Source organism: Oncorhynchus clarkii, chromosome 9 (genome assembly GCF_045791955.1).
Source record: "Oncorhynchus clarkii lewisi isolate Uvic-CL-2024 chromosome 9, UVic_Ocla_1.0, whole genome shotgun sequence".
Classification (NCBI taxonomy): domain Eukaryota; kingdom Metazoa; phylum Chordata; class Actinopteri; order Salmoniformes; family Salmonidae; genus Oncorhynchus; species Oncorhynchus clarkii.
The window spans coordinates 17194506-17212905 of NC_092155.1; the positions used below are offsets into that span (position 1 = coordinate 17194506).

General features: G+C 35.7%; 1 pseudogene; it reads left to right on the forward strand.

The window, feature by feature from the left end:
- Positions 1 to 3752: 3752 nt before the first annotated feature.
- The window catches only part of LOC139417477 (phosphatidylinositol 3-kinase catalytic subunit type 3-like), a 30904-nt pseudogene continuing 16256 nt past the window's right edge, over positions 3753 to 18400 (forward strand).

The following is an 18400-nucleotide window of genomic DNA, read 5'->3' on the forward strand; positions in this document are numbered from 1 at the left end:
GAGAGTGAGAAGGGGAGAGAGGTGAGATAAGAGAGGAGATGAGAGAGGGAGGGAGGGGGGAGATGAGAGAGGGAGGGGAGAGATGAGAGAGGTCAAAGGGGAGAGAGGTGAAAGGGGGGAGAAGGAGAGAAAGAGGTAAGAGGGAGCAGAGAGGGGAGGGAGAGGGAGAAGGGGAGAGAGGTGAAAGGGAGGAGAGAGAGCTGTGGGGTGGCGGAGAGAGAGCTGTGGGGTAGAAGAGAGAGAGAGAGAGAAAGGAGAAATGAATGGCTAACATGATTTAAATGCTGGTTGATCTATTGATTGAAATTTGAACTCTTTCTGTACTCATTCACATATAGTTTCCATATTGGGGATGAAGTAGATATCTCCAATCTTCATTACGGTCTCACTTAGGATTCCACCTGAGAAATAAAGTGACAGTGGCAGTGTCTCCTTTGATTTTTTCCTACCAGATGTGTTACTATGTGGTTACTAAGACGTTCTGACATGCAAACACAGATGCATATTGTATATGAAGTCAGTGGCCTACTGCCTCCACTGACCCCTGTCTGCCTTGTTGGGATGAGCTCATAGTGATGTCATGGCGTGCCTGCCGTGTCTCCAGTCTGTGACCTCATGCGGGCCCTGTCCAGCAGCAGCAGTCAGTTGCCCCCCAGAGGAGACAGAGACAGAGAGGGAGATGGAGAGTGAACTGCTGGATTTTTGGGAAGAGGAAGCTCATAAAGGACAAGATTAGTTTTATGACTTTTATAGTGGCCGCTGCTATGGCTGCTGCATGCAGGTGGCAGGCGTGTGTGTTTTGTGTGTGTGTGGACCATAGAGATGAAAAAAGGTCTCAACTTTGTATCTGTGCAATTATAATGTATTTGATAGCATGGGTGGCACCATTGAAGCTATCTACAAAAATAATATATATATGTATATTATTTTAATGTTTTAAAAAAGTGTAAAGCTAATAGTGGTATTTTACCGCCACCTGCAGTGCTGGAGATATAGCTCAAAGCCATTTACAAACTAGGCAAAACAATTTCAAGAAAAGACAATGATCCCAACCTGTAGGAATCCCCACCCAGTTGACTACTTTAAAATGGTGGAAGCCCTCAATGGCAATGTCCATGCAAAACCGTTTATTACCAAGTAGAGATCGTTATACGTGTGAACCAACAACCTGTTGTGAGAGGTAGGGAGGGACACAGCGTCCCCAGCCTTCAATGACCCACTAACAGAATAGACGTCTCAGATTTACATAATGTCTACCACGAACGAGAGATTGAAACATCATTCAAATGTACTTGCTCAGAGGGCCTCAAAATAACTATTGCCTACTGTATAAAAATGTATCTTAGCACGTATCGCTTTCAGAGTTTGGTGTTTCGTGATATTCTGAATTTCAGAGTGGTAGAATTATCAACATTTCTCACAAATGCATTTGTAGGCTTTTGTACACCCAAAATTCCATTTAGGAAGAAATGTGCAATGAAATGTCAAATGGGAAAAGGAGAGAGACAGTCTCACTGCTCGTCCATGAAGGTAACAATGGGTGTGACACTAATTTGTTTATTTTTAAGTGGGCTATCCTACACAACACCTTGTCAATCAAATAGTGTGAATCCGCCATAAACCATCGTCATCCTATTGTATAGGATCCATAGGTTCTAGGAGGGGAGAATATTAGTGCCAATGACATGGACGTTGATTTAGGCAGACCCCCGCACCTCTCTGATCCAGAGGGGTTGGGTTACATGTGGAAGACACATTTTGGTTCAATGCATTTAGTTGTGCAACTGACTAGGTAAACCCTTTCCCCTTCCTTACTTTTGAGCAGGACCCATATTGCTCTGGTACAAAAGTAATGCACTATATAGGGAATGTGGTGCGTTAGTGGTGACAAGGCCCCAGAGTCAGGATATGTTCCTCCTCAGACTGTGACAAGTTGAGCTGTGGATCTGTAGAGACAGGGGCAACTCTGAGTCACACACACATCCACACGCACACGCACACACACCAATACAGGACCAAGACACGTCAAGGCCCTGTGGTCAGTGGCACCCCTGGCTGGCGAGGGAGAACCTATCAACACCCTCCAGACTTCTGTGGGGGTATGAGGGAACACGGGCGTAAAACACAAATTGTGAGGCCCCCGGGGTGCCTTGTGAAAAACTTGTTCCTCATCGCAGGTTTTTCCTATGATCTCTGTCTGTCTGCAGACTTGATAGAGAAAGTGGAAGGAGATGAGCTAATGTTTTGTTCTGGCTCAGGGAGCGTTACCGCGCTTCCTCGGATAGGACGACTCTACCCGACCAATCACATGTCCCGAACAAACCCTCCTTTTTTAGGCTTGACACTGCGGACACAGAAGGAGCGGTTGAGTTGGGTATGAACTCTCTTTCTGACTCAAACACTTACACACACACACACACACACACACGAACACTGCACTGGGGAGGCAATGGGCCTTGCCTTCTTAAACACCTCTTTAATTATGAGTGGAGCGTGTCGCTGCAGAGCAGAGGACACAGCTACCTCTACTCTGTGTCTCAAAAGGCACCATATTCCCTATAAAGTGCAGTACTTTTGACCAGACCCCTATGGTACCTGGTCAAAAGTAGTGCACCATCAAGGGAATAGGGTTCCATTTGGGACGCAGTCCTGCTGTTGTGGAGACTGACTCATCAGCTTGGGTTATGTAACCAGGGGTGTGTTCATTAGGCTGTGCTGGGCAAGATACTCTGAAAATATAGTTTACCAAGCTACCAATTACTTCACACTGGAAGAAGTTAAGCTACTCTGAAGCTACCCTTAACTGCCGAAAACACTACCAAGATTTGAATTTAGTTCAGCTACCACCAAGCTACAACCAAATGTAATTAAATGATAAGTTAAACTATATTTAATTTTTTTAAATTTAACTAGGCAAGTCAGTTAAGAACAAATTCTTATTTACAATGACGGCCTACCCCGGCCAAACCCTAACGACGCTGGGCCAATTGTGCACCGCCCTATGGGACTCCCAATCACGGCCGGTTGTAATACAGCCTGGAATTGAACCAGGGTCTGTAGTTACACCTCTAGAACTGAGATGCAGTGCCTTAGACTGCTGTGCCACTTGGGAGCCCCACTACTCTCCATCACTGTCATTAGGAACCAAACGGAAGCTAACGGGGTTAACAAGGAGGGACCTACCTGAATGTGTTCAATAGAAACTCTCGTTTTCATTGCAAAATGCTTTCTGTTGTGAAACATTTTGCTACGGTGTACATAATGAATACACTTCTGGTAAGGTGGTTGGAGTTCCTGGACTTCAGTAAAGCAGAGAACATTACACTGAGGAAGCCTGGCCAGTACATTATAATCTGGTTTCTTGATGCCCATAGCTACCAAAACAACAACCATAGTCAAGTCTACCCTACAAAGATGTGCTAGTTCTTAACATATGAACTCTGGCCAATGAACTGTAGCCACCTTGAATTGAAAACACAGTTGAAAGTAAAACATTTAATTTCCACATAGGTATATATAAAAAAGACACTTGTTGCAAATGTTTTTATTGAAATCGAATGCCATATATTTACTTATGTTGGCTATGCCTTTAAGATTATATCAGGTAAACCAGCCCCCAAATTCCCTTTCTTTAGGAAGTAAGTGAACCATCAGACCAGCTAAATCAACCTTAAAAAACAACGATTGACAACACACGGCAGAGGATTAGATATCGATTACTTTTCCCTGACGTCAGTTTTATATGCCTTTGCGGTGCTCACAAAAAAATATTATAATGTCCGAAAAGTCATCTGTCGCTATAATGTCATTCCCGTGAATCGAGACGATTAAAGTTCACATTTCGATTGGACTGCTCGTTTATAAACTGACTGTATTTCAGTAAAAAAATGTGCCAAGTGGAGAGACTGTATTGCTTGAATGCTAACGTTACCCATGGTGTTTTTTCACATAGGCCTTGCAAGCTTCTGTGAGAAGGCTAAAGTTAGTAGCTACAATCCAATTTCCCGCTGTGATTTATGAGTAACGAAGTCGACGAAAGATGGACACAGACAAATTTAACTATGTCTACAGTTGTGACTTGGATATTAATGTTCAACTGAAAATGTTAGTGTTTTATTACTTGGGTTACTACCTGGCCACATTAAAGTAGCAAGTTAACGTATAGCGTAACGAAAATGTTTTACATAATGTTGTCAAGCAAACAGTGGCAGTCAGTTTAGCTACTACTAGCATTCTAACTGCATACGATTGATAACATGGACCTCGAGTCTCCAATGTTGACCAGCTAATGCCACTTTGCATGGATGAAGAATGATTGCACCGCTTGCCCAAAAGTCGCATCATTTCTACCTAGTTGTTTGTCTTCTATTTACCTAAGCGAGCATGGCAACATCATGACTCAACCGATATCACGGCACCATAACGTGCCCGGTGAGGGTTCTTATTTTGGAGCACAATTCGCTTGTTGTTGACATCATGCACATTCCGACGGCTCATCGGTTTAGTGCTCCTCTCGTGACTTCTATTAACGAGCTGGGCTCTGCTGTGGTGGCCCGTAAATAATGTCCATAATTCTCAACAAACCATGTAGTGTAGCGCTTCCAGCTCGGCCGTTATGTACTGGAATAATATTGTGATGCATTTTGTCACAATTTGTCAGGGGATTGTTAACCGTTGTCTCAACACAGCAGCATGCACACATATAATCAGGAGTGACAATGAAAGTAAGTAAGCCAAATGTGAATATTCTTTCAGGCGATCATTCATCGACACCCCCCCCCCCCCCCCCGTGTTAGATCTAACATTGATCTACTACTTTTGTATAGATTCTAGAACCCTGGTAATAATTAACCAGGGACAACTGTGGTGGTGGTGTCAAACTACTCCCCTCCCTCATCAGTCTCTAATCTCACATGATCTCCCTCCCCTTTTCCCTCTCTCCCGTCCCTTTCTCCCTCTTGTCCCTCTCCGCTCCCTCTTTTCCCTCTCTCCCCATCTCTCTTGTCCCTCTCTCCCTATCTCTCCCCTCCCTCTTGTCCCTCTCGCCCCCTCCCTCTTGTCCCTCTCTCTCTCGCCTCCCTCCTGTCCCCTTCTCTCCCTTTCTCCCCTCCACAGAGGCAGCTTGGAGGGCAAGAGGGAGCAGAAGAGCTACAAGGCGCTGCTGCAGGATCCCATGCTCCGGTTCTCTGGCCTTTACCAGGAGAGCTGCTCAGACCTCTATGTTACCTGTCAAGTGTTTGCAGAGGGCAAGCCTCTGGCGCTGCCCGTACGTACCTCCTACAAGGCTTTCAGCACCCGCTGGAAGTGAGTGACACCCGTTTTAGGATATAGTGTCCCAAATTGACATAATCTCTTAAAAGACTGAAGGAGATAGTTGAATGATGCTCTGAGACACTCTTTGACCTGGTCGGGCTTTGTATTTCACATTGTAGTCCAATCTCACTATAATAGATACAAAATAATATAGTCCTTGTGAACTGTTCTGTAATCTTTCTCACTCTCGCACTTACCTTCTCTCCTCCCCCAGCTGGAATGAGTGGTTGAGGCTGCCAGTGAAGTACCCAGACCTGCCCCAGAGTGCCCAGGTGGCCCTAACGGTGTGGGATGTGTACGGGCAGGGCTGAGCCACCCCTGTGGGGGAACCACCGTCACCCTCTTCGGCAAATATGGGTGAGTCCCAAGTCCATCTCAACAAACAGGACAAATACTTTATATTACTGTACTGTGTCGGCAAAATCAAAATGAAAGTTTTGTGTTGTCTGTTTGTAATTTATCTATTCTATTTTTACATTGGATCCTTTGCGTATGAATAGGAAGTTACAGCAAAGCCAGACTGAATACTGCTGACTGTACACTACCGGTCAAATGTTTTAGCACACCTACTCATTCAAGGGTTTTTCTTTATTTTTACTATTTTCTACATTGTAAATTAATAGCGAAGACATCAAAAAAGTGTTAAACAAATGAAAATATATTTGATATTTGAGATTCTTCAAATAGCCACCCTTTGCCTTGATGATAGCTTTGCACACTCTTGTCATTCTCTGAACCAGCTTCATGAGATAGTCACCTAGAATGTATTTTAACTAACAGGTGTGCCTTCTTAAAATAACATTTGTGGAATTTCTTTCCTTGTTAATGCATTTGAGCCAATCAGTTGTGTTGTGCCAAGGTAGGGGTGGTATACAGAAGACAGCCAAATTTGGTAAAAGACCAAGTCCATATTATGTTAAGAACAGCTCAAATAAGCAAAAAGAAACAACAGTCCATCATTACTTTAAGACATGAAGGTCAGTCAATACGAAACATTTCAAGAACTTTGAAAGTTTCTTCAGCGCTATGATGAAACTGGCTCTTATGAGGACCTCCACAGGAATGGAAGACCCAGAGTTACCTCTGCTGCAGAGGATACATTCATTAGAGTTACCAGCATCAGAAATTGCAGCCAAAATTTCATATACCTTTGACTATTGTATCTTCTTATAGGCACTATAGTATTGCTAGCCTAATCTCGGGAGTTGATAGGCTTGAAGTCCTAAACAGCGCTGTGCTTCAAGCATTGCGAAGAGCTGCTGGCAAACGCAGGAAAGTGCTGTTTGAATGAATGCTTACGAGCCTGCTGCTGCCTACCACCGCTCAGTCACTGCTCTATCAAATATCAAATCATAGACTTAATTATAATAAACACACAAGCCTTAGGTCATTAATATGGTCAAATCCGGAAACTATCATTTTGAAAAAGAAACGTTTATTCTTTCAGTGAAATAAGGAACCATTCCGTATTTTATCGAACGGGTGGCAACCATAAGTCTAAATACTGCTGTTACATTGCACAACCATCAATGTTATGTCATAATTATGTAAAATTCTGGCAAATTAATTATGGTTTTTGTCTTCACACAGTTCGCAACGAGCCAGGGGTCCCAAACTGCTGCATATACCCTGACACTGAATGCAAGAGAAGTGACACAATTTCCCTAGTTAATATTGCCTGCTAACATGAATTTCTTTTAACTAAATATGCAGGTTTTAAAAAAATATACATATTTATGTATTTTTTCAAAATGAAATATCTAATTTACATAAGTATTCACAGCCACATGTTAGAATCACCATTGGCAGCCATTACAGTTGTGAGTCGTTCTGGGTAAGTCTCTAAGAGCTTTGCACACCTGGATTGTACAATTTTTGGTATTGTTATTAAAAAAGTATTCAAGCTTTATCCGATTGGTTCTTAATCATTGCTAGACAGACATTTTCAAGCCGATTTAAGTCAAAACTATAACTAAGCCACTCAGGAATATTCAATGTCATCTTGGTATGTAACTCCAGAGTATATTTGGCCTTGTGTTTTAGGCTATTGTCCTGCTGAAAGGTGAATTTGTCTCCCAATGTCTATTGGAAGCAGACTGAACCAGCTTTTCCTCTAGGATTTTGCCTGTGTTTAGCTATATTCCATTTCTATTTAACCTAAAAAATCTCCCTAGACCTTGACGATGACAAGCATACCCATAACATGGATCAGCCACCACCATGCTTGAAAATATGGGTTGTGTTGGATTTTCCCTGAACATAACGCTTTGTGTTCAAGGCTTAAGGTACATTTCTTTGCCTTTTTTTCAGTTTTATTTTAGTGCGTTATTGCAAACAGGAATATTTTCATTCTGTACAGGCTTCCTTCTTTTCACTCTGTCGTTTAGATTAGTATTGTGGAGTAACTACAATGTTGTTGATCCACAGTTTTCTCCTATAACAGCCATTAAACTCTGTCACCATTGGCCTCATGGTGAAATTCCGTGAGCGGTTTCCTTCCTCTCCGGCAACTGAGGAAGGACGCCTGTATTTTTGTAGGGATACACCATCCAAAATGTAATTAATAACTTCACCATGCTCATTTATTGTCTGCTTTTTTATTTTTACTTTACCCATCTACGAATAGGTGCCCTACTTTGTGAGGCATAGGTCCATTTCCGTGGTCTTTGTGGTCGAATTTGTGTTTGAAATTCGCTGCTCGACTGAGGGACCTTACAGATTTGTGTGTTGGGTACAGAAATCATGTTAAATACTATTATTGAACACAGAGTGAGTCCATACAACTTATTGTGTGTGACTTGTTAAGCACATTTTTACTCCTGAACTTATGTAGGCTTGCCATAACAAAAGTGTTAACTTATTGACTGCATACTTTACATTTGTTTAAAAAAATCCACTTTGACATTATAGGGTGTAGTGTGTAGACCGGTGACATTCTCAATTGAATCCATTTTAATTTTAGGCTGTAACACAACAACAAGTCAAGGGGTGTTAATACTTTTGGAAGGCACTGTCGACCCACGAGTGTGTAGACTGATTGTAAATAGTGAAAATAAACTGTACCAAGTTCCGGGTGAGTTCTAACAGCCCTGGTGGATGGTGTTCTTGTGTGCCTCGGACACACACTGACGCTGAGCGGATTGGCTGCTGAGTTTCTGTTCCATACTTCCGTTGCGCTGGATTGGCCGCTGGCACCCAAACTGCGCTCTGATTGGCCCGAGCTAGCTCTCTGCTCATCTCTGCTACACCTCTGTTGCATCCTCTATTCCTAACCTCACTACATCTTTCCTCCACTGCTCCGTCTTTCTTTTCCTCCGTTCCTCTCCCTCTACCTCTCTTCATTCTCTCCTTCTAGCTGACCAAGGCTCACCGGCAGGGTCACATGGTGAAGGTAGACTGGTTGGACCGCCTCACCTTCAGAGAAATAGAGATGATCAATGAGGTGAGTTAGAGGATCTGGGGTCAGTTCTTTCAGTCACTATAAATCATATATTGCGTCATACACTTACAATCAGTTGGGTCAGACCCCATCCATCACAAATGCTTTTGCGTGTGAATATCTAAAGATGTTCATCTCTCCTTTCTCTACACCGTTGTGTTATCTTCCCCTATCAAAAGTCAGTCGTATGTTTGTGTTCCCACAGAGGGAGAAACGCAGTTCCAACTTCATGTACCTAATGGTGGAGTTTCCTCGTGTCAAAACTGGTGAAAAGCCAGAGTACAGTATTGTCTATTATGAGAAGGTAGGTACTGTATACACACAGACACAGACACACACACACACACGGTTGGTATTACGTTTTTGTGGCATTAAAATACTGTGGTAGTTCTAAAAGGGATTATTGATTGGTTGATGGCCATGGTGACGTGGTTGCTGATGGACTTAAACTCCTCCCCTTCCAGGATGGAGATGACACTTCACCTGTGCTCACCAGCGCTGACATCGTCAAAGTCCCCGACCCTCAGATGTGCATGGTGAGAAACACACACACCCAAAGGGAGACGTTCAGTTGTCGACATATTGATCATGTATTGAGTTGAATGCATTGTATTGATTATTTTCCTGCTATAGGAGAACCTTGTGGAGAGCAAGCACCATAAGCTAGCCCGTAGCCTAAGGTGCGGACCGTCAGACCACGACCTAAAGCCTAACGCTGCCACACTAGACCAGCTCAACGTCAGTACCGTCACTCAACAACAACCGCGCGCGCGTGTGTGTTCGCGATGTGAATGTGTCTGATGTTAGCAGTATACTCAACCGTGTGTGTCTGTCTCTGTTTGTCTGTCTACAGGTCATAGTGAATTACCCCCCAACGAAGCAGCTGAGCTCTGAGGACCAGGACCTGGTGTGGAAGTTCCGTTACTACCTCACCACTCAGGAGAAGGTGTATATCCTGCTATGCTTCAGCACCATTTACTGTCCCATGGGCCATTTCTTTGAGTGTAAAGTGTGCGGACACATGGACAGTGTTTGTGTGTTTACAGCAGAATATATTTCTATATATTTCCCTACAAAAATGGAAACAAAGTTGGACAGCATCTAGGGCCCTGAGTTTCCCTGACTAGTTTAAGCATGGTCCCAGTAAAACTAGGGCCCAGAGTTGTTCCTAGTCAAGTCACGTGGTCAGGAAACAATCCTAGTTTAAGCATGGTCCCAGTAAAACTAGGGCCCAGAGTTGTTCCTAGTCAAGTCACGTGGTCAGGAAACAATCCTAGTTTAACCATGGTCCCAGTAAAACTAGGGCCCAGAGTTGTTCCTAGTCAAGTCACGTGGTCAGGAAACAATCCTAGTTTAAGTATGGTCCCAGTAAAACTAGGGCCCAGAGTTGTTCCTAGTCAAGTCACGTGGTCAGGAAACAATCCTAGTTTAAGCATGGTCCCAGTAAAACTAGGGCCCAGAGTTTTTCCTAGTCAAGTCACGTGGTCAGGAAAAACCCAGAGCCCTATTTTCACCACAACACTCAAGGACGTTCCATCTCTGTTAAAGCACTGGTCTAAGAAGCTAATTAGCGAAGCGCTCCTCCCCTCATCTCTCTCCTCTCTCCTGTCCCCCTACAGGCGCTGACTAAGTTCCTGAAGTGTGTGAACTGGACACTGCCCCGGGAGGCTAAGCAGGCCCTTGAGCTGCTGGGGAAATGGAGGCCCATGGACGTAGAGGACTCCCTGGAGCTGCTCTCCTCCCAGTTCACCAACCCCACCGTACGACGCTACGCTGTGACCAGGCTGCAGCAGGCCGACGACGAGGTAGGTGGAGTTGGGGGAGTGTGTTGAGGTGTTTGGAGGTGGGGTGGGGTGTGTGTGTGTTTGTAGAGTGACACAGCAGAGCCATAAATATGCAGTATGTACAAACACTAACACCAACGTCTCTCCCCCTGTGCTCCAGGATCTGCTGATGTACCTTCTCCAGCTCTGAAATACGAGAACTTCACTGACATCCAGGGAGGGCTGGAGCCAGGCAGCAAGAGGGACAGCCAAGGCTTGGGAGAGAGCTCCAACCTGGGGGACCTGGACAGGTGAGAGGGGGGTCTGTAAGGGTGGACGACTGGCTTTGTAGAGTAGACCTTTAGGCACGAAAACAGGAAATATTTTAAAACATGAAACAGAAATGTGTCTGTTCTTTCAAAAAAGGTCAGGTAAACATTCCAGTTCAGAATTTGTTGACCTTCTGCATTTAGATCATTTTTAATATATAGAATTGTTTATCGTTACTGTGTTCTAACAGTGTAATATGAACTGGTTGTGTGTGTCCAGTCCCCAGATCTTGACTGCTCCAGCGGTGCCCTCACCTGTCCAGAAAGGAAAAGAAGGGGCGGCCAGCGAGAACCTCGAGGTAAGAGATGAAAATAATTGAATATAACTAATATGTATATATAACTAATATGTTTAGTAGGGTATATAACTAATATGTTTAGTACAGTATATAACTAATATGTTTAGTAGGGTATATAACTAATATGTTTAGTAGGGTATATAACTAATATGTTTAGTACGGTATATAACTAATATGTTTAGTAGGGTATATAACTAATATGTTTAGTAGGGTATATAACTAATATGTTTAGTACGGTATATAACTAATATGTTTAGTAGGGTATATAACTAATATGTTTAGTACAGTATATATCTAATATGTTTAGTAGGGTATATAACTGATATGTTTAGTACAGTATAAAACTAATATGTTTAGTACAGTATATAACTAATATGTTTAGTAGGGTATATAACTAATATGTTTAGTACAGTATATAACTAATATGTTTAGTAGGGTATATAACTAATATGTTTAGTAGGGTATATAACTAATATGTTTAGTAGGGTATATAACTAATATGTTTAGTAGGGTATATAACTAATATGTTTAGTACAGTATATAACTAATATGTTTAGTAGGGTATATAACTAATATGTTTAGTAGGGTATATAACTAATATGTTTAGTACAGTATATAACTAATATGTTTAGTAGGGTATATAACTAATATGTTTAGTAGGGTATATAACTAATATGTTTAGTACAGTATATAACTAATATGTTTAGTAGGGTATATAACTAATATGTTTAGTACGGTATATAACTAATATGTTTAGTACAGTATATAACTAATATGTTTAGTAGGGTATATATCTAATATGTTTAGTAGGGTATATATCTAATATGTTTAGTAGGGTATATAACTAATATGTTTAGTACAGTATATAACTAATATGTTTAGTAGGGTATATAACTAATATGTTTAGTACAGTATATAACTAATATGTTTAGTAGGGTATATAACTAATATGTTTAGTAGGGTATATAACTAATATGTTTAGTACAGTATATAACTAATATGTTTAGTAGGGTATATAACTAATATGTTTAGTAGGGTATATAACTAATATGTTTAGTAGGTTATACAACTAATATGTTTAGTAGGGTATATAACTAATATGTTTAGTACAGTATATAACTAATATGTTTAGTACAGTATATAACTAATATGTTTAGTAGGGTATATAACTAATATGTTTAGTAGGGTATATAACTAATATGTTTAGTACAGTATATAACTAACATGTTTAGTACAGTATATAACTAATATGTTTAGTAGGGTATATAACTAATATGTTTAGTAGGGTATATAACTAATATGTTTAGTAGGGTATATAACTAATATGTTTAGTAGGGTATATAACTAATATGTTTAGTAGGGTATATAACTAATATGTTTAGTAGGGTATATAACTAATATGTTTAGTAGGGTATATAACTAATATGTTTAGTACGGTATATCACTAATATGTTTAGTAGGGTATATAACTAATATGTTTAGTAGGGTATATAACTAATATGTTTAGTACAGTATATAACTAATATGTTTAGTACAGTATATAACTAATATGTTTAGTAGGGTATATAACTAATATGTTTAGTACAGTATATAACTAATATGTTTAGTACAGTATATAACTAATATGTTTAGTACAGTATATAACTAATATGTTTAGTAGGGTATATAACTAATATGTTTAGTAGGGTATATAACTAATATGTTTAGTAGGGTATATAACTGATATGTTTAGTACGGTATATAACTAATATGTTTAGTACAGTATATAACTAAAATGTTTAGTACAGTATATAACTAATATGTTTAGTAGGGTATATAACTAATATGTTTAGTAGGGTATATATCTAATATGTTTAGTACAGTATATAACTAATATGTTTAGTACAGTATATAACTAATATGTTTAGTACAGTATATAACTAATATGTTTAGTACAGTATATAACTAATATGTTTAGTAGGGTATATAACTAATATGTTTAGTACAGTATATAACTAATATGTTTAGTACAGTATATAACTAATATGTTTAGTACAGTATATAACTAATATGTTTAGTACAGTATATAACTAATATGTTTAGTAGGGTATATAACTAATATGTTTAGTAGGGTATATAACTAATATGTTTAGTAGGGTATACAACTAATATGTTTAGTAGGGTATATAACTAATATGTTTAGTACAGTATATAACTAATATGTTTAGTACAGTATATAACTAATATGTTTAGTAGGGTATATAACTAATATGTTTAGTAGGGTATATAACTAATATGTTTAGTACAGTATATAACTAACATGTTTAGTACAGTATATAACTAATATGTTTAGTAGGGTATATAACTAATATGTTTAGTAGGGTATATAACTAATATGTTTAGTACAGTATATAACTAATATGTTTAGTAGGGTATATAACTAATATGTTTAGTACGGTATATAACTAATATGTTTAGTAGGGTATATAACTAATATGTTTAGTAGGGTATATATCTAATATGTTTAGTAGGGTATATAACTAATATGTTTAGTACGGTATATAACTAATATGTTTAGTACAGTATATAACTAATATGTTTAGTAGGGTATATAACTAATATGTTTAGTACAGTATATAACTAACATGTTTAGTACAGTATATAACTAATATGTTTAGTAGGGTATATAACTAATATGTTTAGTAGGGTATATAACTAATATGTTTAGTAGGGTATATAACTAATATGTTTAGTAGGGTATATAACTAATATGTTTAGTAGGGTATATAACTAATATGTTTAGTAGGGTATATAACTAATATGTTTAGTAGGGTATATAACTAATATGTTTAGTACGGTATATCACTAATATGTTTAGTAGGGTATATAACTAATATGTTTAGTAGGGTATATAACTAATATGTTTAGTACAGTATATAACTAATATGTTTAGTACAGTATATAACTAATATGTTTAGTAGGGTATATAACTAATATGTTTAGTACAGTATATAACTAATATGTTTAGTAGGGTATATAACTAATATGTTTAGTACAGTATATAACTAATATGTTTAGTAGGGTATATAACTAATATGTTTAGTAGGGTATATAACTAATATGTTTAGTAGGGTATATAACTAATATGTTTAGTAGGGTATACAACTAATATGTTTAGTAGGGTATATAACTAATATGTTTAGTACAGTATATAACTAATATGTTTAGTACAGTATATAACTAATATGTTTAGTAGGGTATATAACTAATATGTTTAGTAGGGTATATAACTAATATGTTTAGTACAGTATATAACTAACATGTTTAGTACAGTATATAACTAATATGTTTAGTAGGGTATATAACTAATATGTTTAGTAGGGTATATAACTAATATGTTTAGTACAGTATATAACTAATATGTTTAGTAGGGTATATAACTAATATGTTTAGTACGGTATATAACTAATATGTTTAGTAGGGTATATAACTAATATGTTTAGTAGGGTATATATCTAATATGTTTAGTAGGGTATATAACTAATATGTTTAGTACGGTATATAACTAATATGTTTAGTACAGTATATAACTAATATGTTTAGTAGGGTATATATCTAATATGTTTAGTAGGGTATATATCTAATATGTTTAGTAGGGTATATAACTAATATGTTTAGTACAGTATATAACTAATATGTTTAGTACAGTATATAACTAATATGTTTAGTAGGGTATATAACTAATATGTTTAGTAGGGTATATACCTAATATGTTTAGTAGGGTATATAACTAATATGTTTAGTACAGTATATAACTAATATGTTTAGTAGGGTATATAACTAATATGTTTAGTAGGGTATATAACTAATATGTTTAGTAGGGTATATAACTAATATGTTTAGTAGGGTATATAACTAATATGTTTAGTAGGGTATATAACTAATATGTTTAGTAGGGTATATAACTAATATGTTTAGTAGGGTATATAACTAATATGTTTAGTACGGTATATCACTAATATGTTTAGTAGGGTATATAACTAATATGTTTAGTAGGGTATATAACTAATATGTTTAGTACAGTATATAACTAATATGTTTAGTACAGTATATAACTAATATGTTTAGTAGGGTATATAACTAATATGTTTAGTACAGTATATAACTAATATGTTTAGTAGGGTATATAACTAATATGTTTAGTAGGGTATATAACTAATATGTTTAGTAGGGTATATAACTGATATGTTTAGTACGGTATATAACTAATATGTTTAGTACAGTATATAACTAAAATGTTTAGTACAGTATATAACTAATATGTTTAGTAGGGTATATAACTAATATGTTTAGTAGGGTATATATCTAATATGTTTAGTACAGTATATAACTAATATGTTTAGTACAGTATATAACTAATATGTTTAGTACAGTATATAACTAATATGTTTAGTACAGTATATAACTAATATGTTTAGTAGGGTATATAACTAATATGTTTAGTACAGTATATAACTAATATGTTTAGTACAGTATATAACTAATATGTTTAGTACAGTATATAACTAATATGTTTAGTACAGTATATAACTAATATGTTTAGTAGGGTATATAACTAATATGTTTAGTAGGGTATATAACTAATATGTTTAGTAGGGTATACAACTAATATGTTTAGTAGGGTATATAACTAATATGTTTAGTACAGTATATAACTAATATGTTTAGTACAGTATATAACTAATATGTTTAGTAGGGTATATAACTAATATGTTTAGTAGGGTATATAACTAATATGTTTAGTACAGTATATAACTAACATGTTTAGTACAGTATATAACTAATATGTTTAGTAGGGTATATAACTAATATGTTTAGTAGGGTATATAACTAATATGTTTAGTACAGTATATAACTAATATGTTTAGTACAGTATATAACTAATATGTTTAGTAGGGTATATAACTAATATGTTTAGTACAGTATATAACTAATATGTTTAGTAGGGTATATAACTAATATGTTTAGTAGGGTATATAACTAATATGTTTAGTAGGGTATATAACTGATATGTTTAGTACGGTATATAACTAATATGTTTAGTACAGTATATAACTAAAATGTTTAGTACAGTATATAACTAATATGTTTAGTAGGGTATATAACTAATATGTTTAGTAGGGTATATATCTAATATGTTTAGTACAGTATATAACTAATATGTTTAGTACAGTATATAACTAATATGTTTAGTACAGTATATAACTAATATGTTTAGTACAGTATATAACTAATATGTTTAGTAGGGTATATAACTAATATGTTTAGTACAGTATATAACTAATATGTTTAGTACAGTATATAACTAATATGTTTAGTACAGTATATAACTAATATGTTTAGTACAGTATATAACTAATATGTTTAGTAGGGTATATAACTAATATGTTTAGTAGGGTATATAACTAATATGTTTAGTAGGGTATACAACTAATATGTTTAGTAGGGTATATAACTAATATGTTTAGTACAGTATATAACTAATATGTTTAGTACAGTATATAACTAATATGTTTAGTAGGGTATATAACTAATATGTTTAGTAGGGTATATAACTAATATGTTTAGTACAGTATATAACTAACATGTTTAGTACAGTATATAACTAATATGTTTAGTAGGGTATATAACTAATATGTTTAGTAGGGTATATAACTAATATGTTTAGTACAGTATATAACTAATATGTTTAGTAGGGTATATAACTAATATGTTTAGTACGGTATATAACTAATATGTTTAGTAGGGTATATAACTAATATGTTTAGTACAGTATATAACTAATATGTTTAGTAGGGTATATAACTAATATGTTTAGTACGGTATATAACTAATATGTTTAGTAGGGTATATAACTAATATGTTTAGTAGGGTATATATCTAATATGTTTAGTAGGGTATATAACTAATATGTTTAGTACGGTATATAACTAATATGTTTAGTACAGTATATAACTAATATGTTTAGTAGGGTATATAACTAATATGTTTAGTACAGTATATAACTAACATGTTTAGTACAGTATATAACTAATATGTTTAGTAGGGTATATAACTAATATGTTTAGTAGGGTATATAACTAATATGTTTAGTAGGGTATATAACTAATATGTTTAGTAGGGTATATAACTAATATGTTTAGTAGGGTATATAACTAATATGTTTAGTAGGGTATATAACTAATATGTTTAGTAGGGTATATAACTAATATGTTTAGTACGGTATATCACTAATATGTTTAGTAGGGTATATAACTAATATGTTTAGTAGGGTATATAACTAATATGTTTAGTACAGTATATAACTAATATGTTTAGTACAGTATATAACTAATATGTTTAGTAGGGTATATAACTAATATGTTTAGTACAGTATATAACTAATATGTTTAGTAGGGTATATAACTAATATGTTTAGTACAGTATATAACTAATATGTTTAGTAGGGTATATAACTAATATGTTTAGTAGGGTATATAACTAATATGTTTAGTAGGGTATATAACTAATATGTTTAGTAGGGTATACAACTAATATGTTTAGTAGGGTATATAACTAATATGTTTAGTACAGTATATAACTAATATGTTTAGTACAGTATATAACTAATATGTTTAGTAGGGTATATAACTAATATGTTTAGTAGGGTATATAACTAATATGTTTAGTACAGTATATAACTAACATGTTTAGTACAGTATATAACTAATATGTTTAGTAGGGTATATAACTAATATGTTTAGTAGGGTATATAACTAATATGTTTAGTACAGTATATAACTAATATGTTTAGTAGGGTATATAACTAATATGTTTAGTAGGGTATATATCTAATATGTTTAGTAGGGTATATAACTAATATGTTTAGTACGGTATATAACTAATATGTTTAGTACAGTATATAACTAATATGTTTAGTAGGGTATATATCTAATATGTTTAGTAGGGTATATATCTAATATGTTTAGTAGGGTATATAACTAATATGTTTAGTACAGTATATAACTAATATGTTTAGTACAGTATATAACTAATATGTTTAGTAGGGTATATAACTAATATGTTTAGTAGGGTATATACCTAATATGTTTAGTAGGGTATATAACTAATATGTTTAGTACAGTATATAACTAATATGTTTAGTAGGGTATATAACTAATATGTTTAGTAGGGTATATAACTAATATGTTTAGTACAGTATATAACTAAAATGTTTAG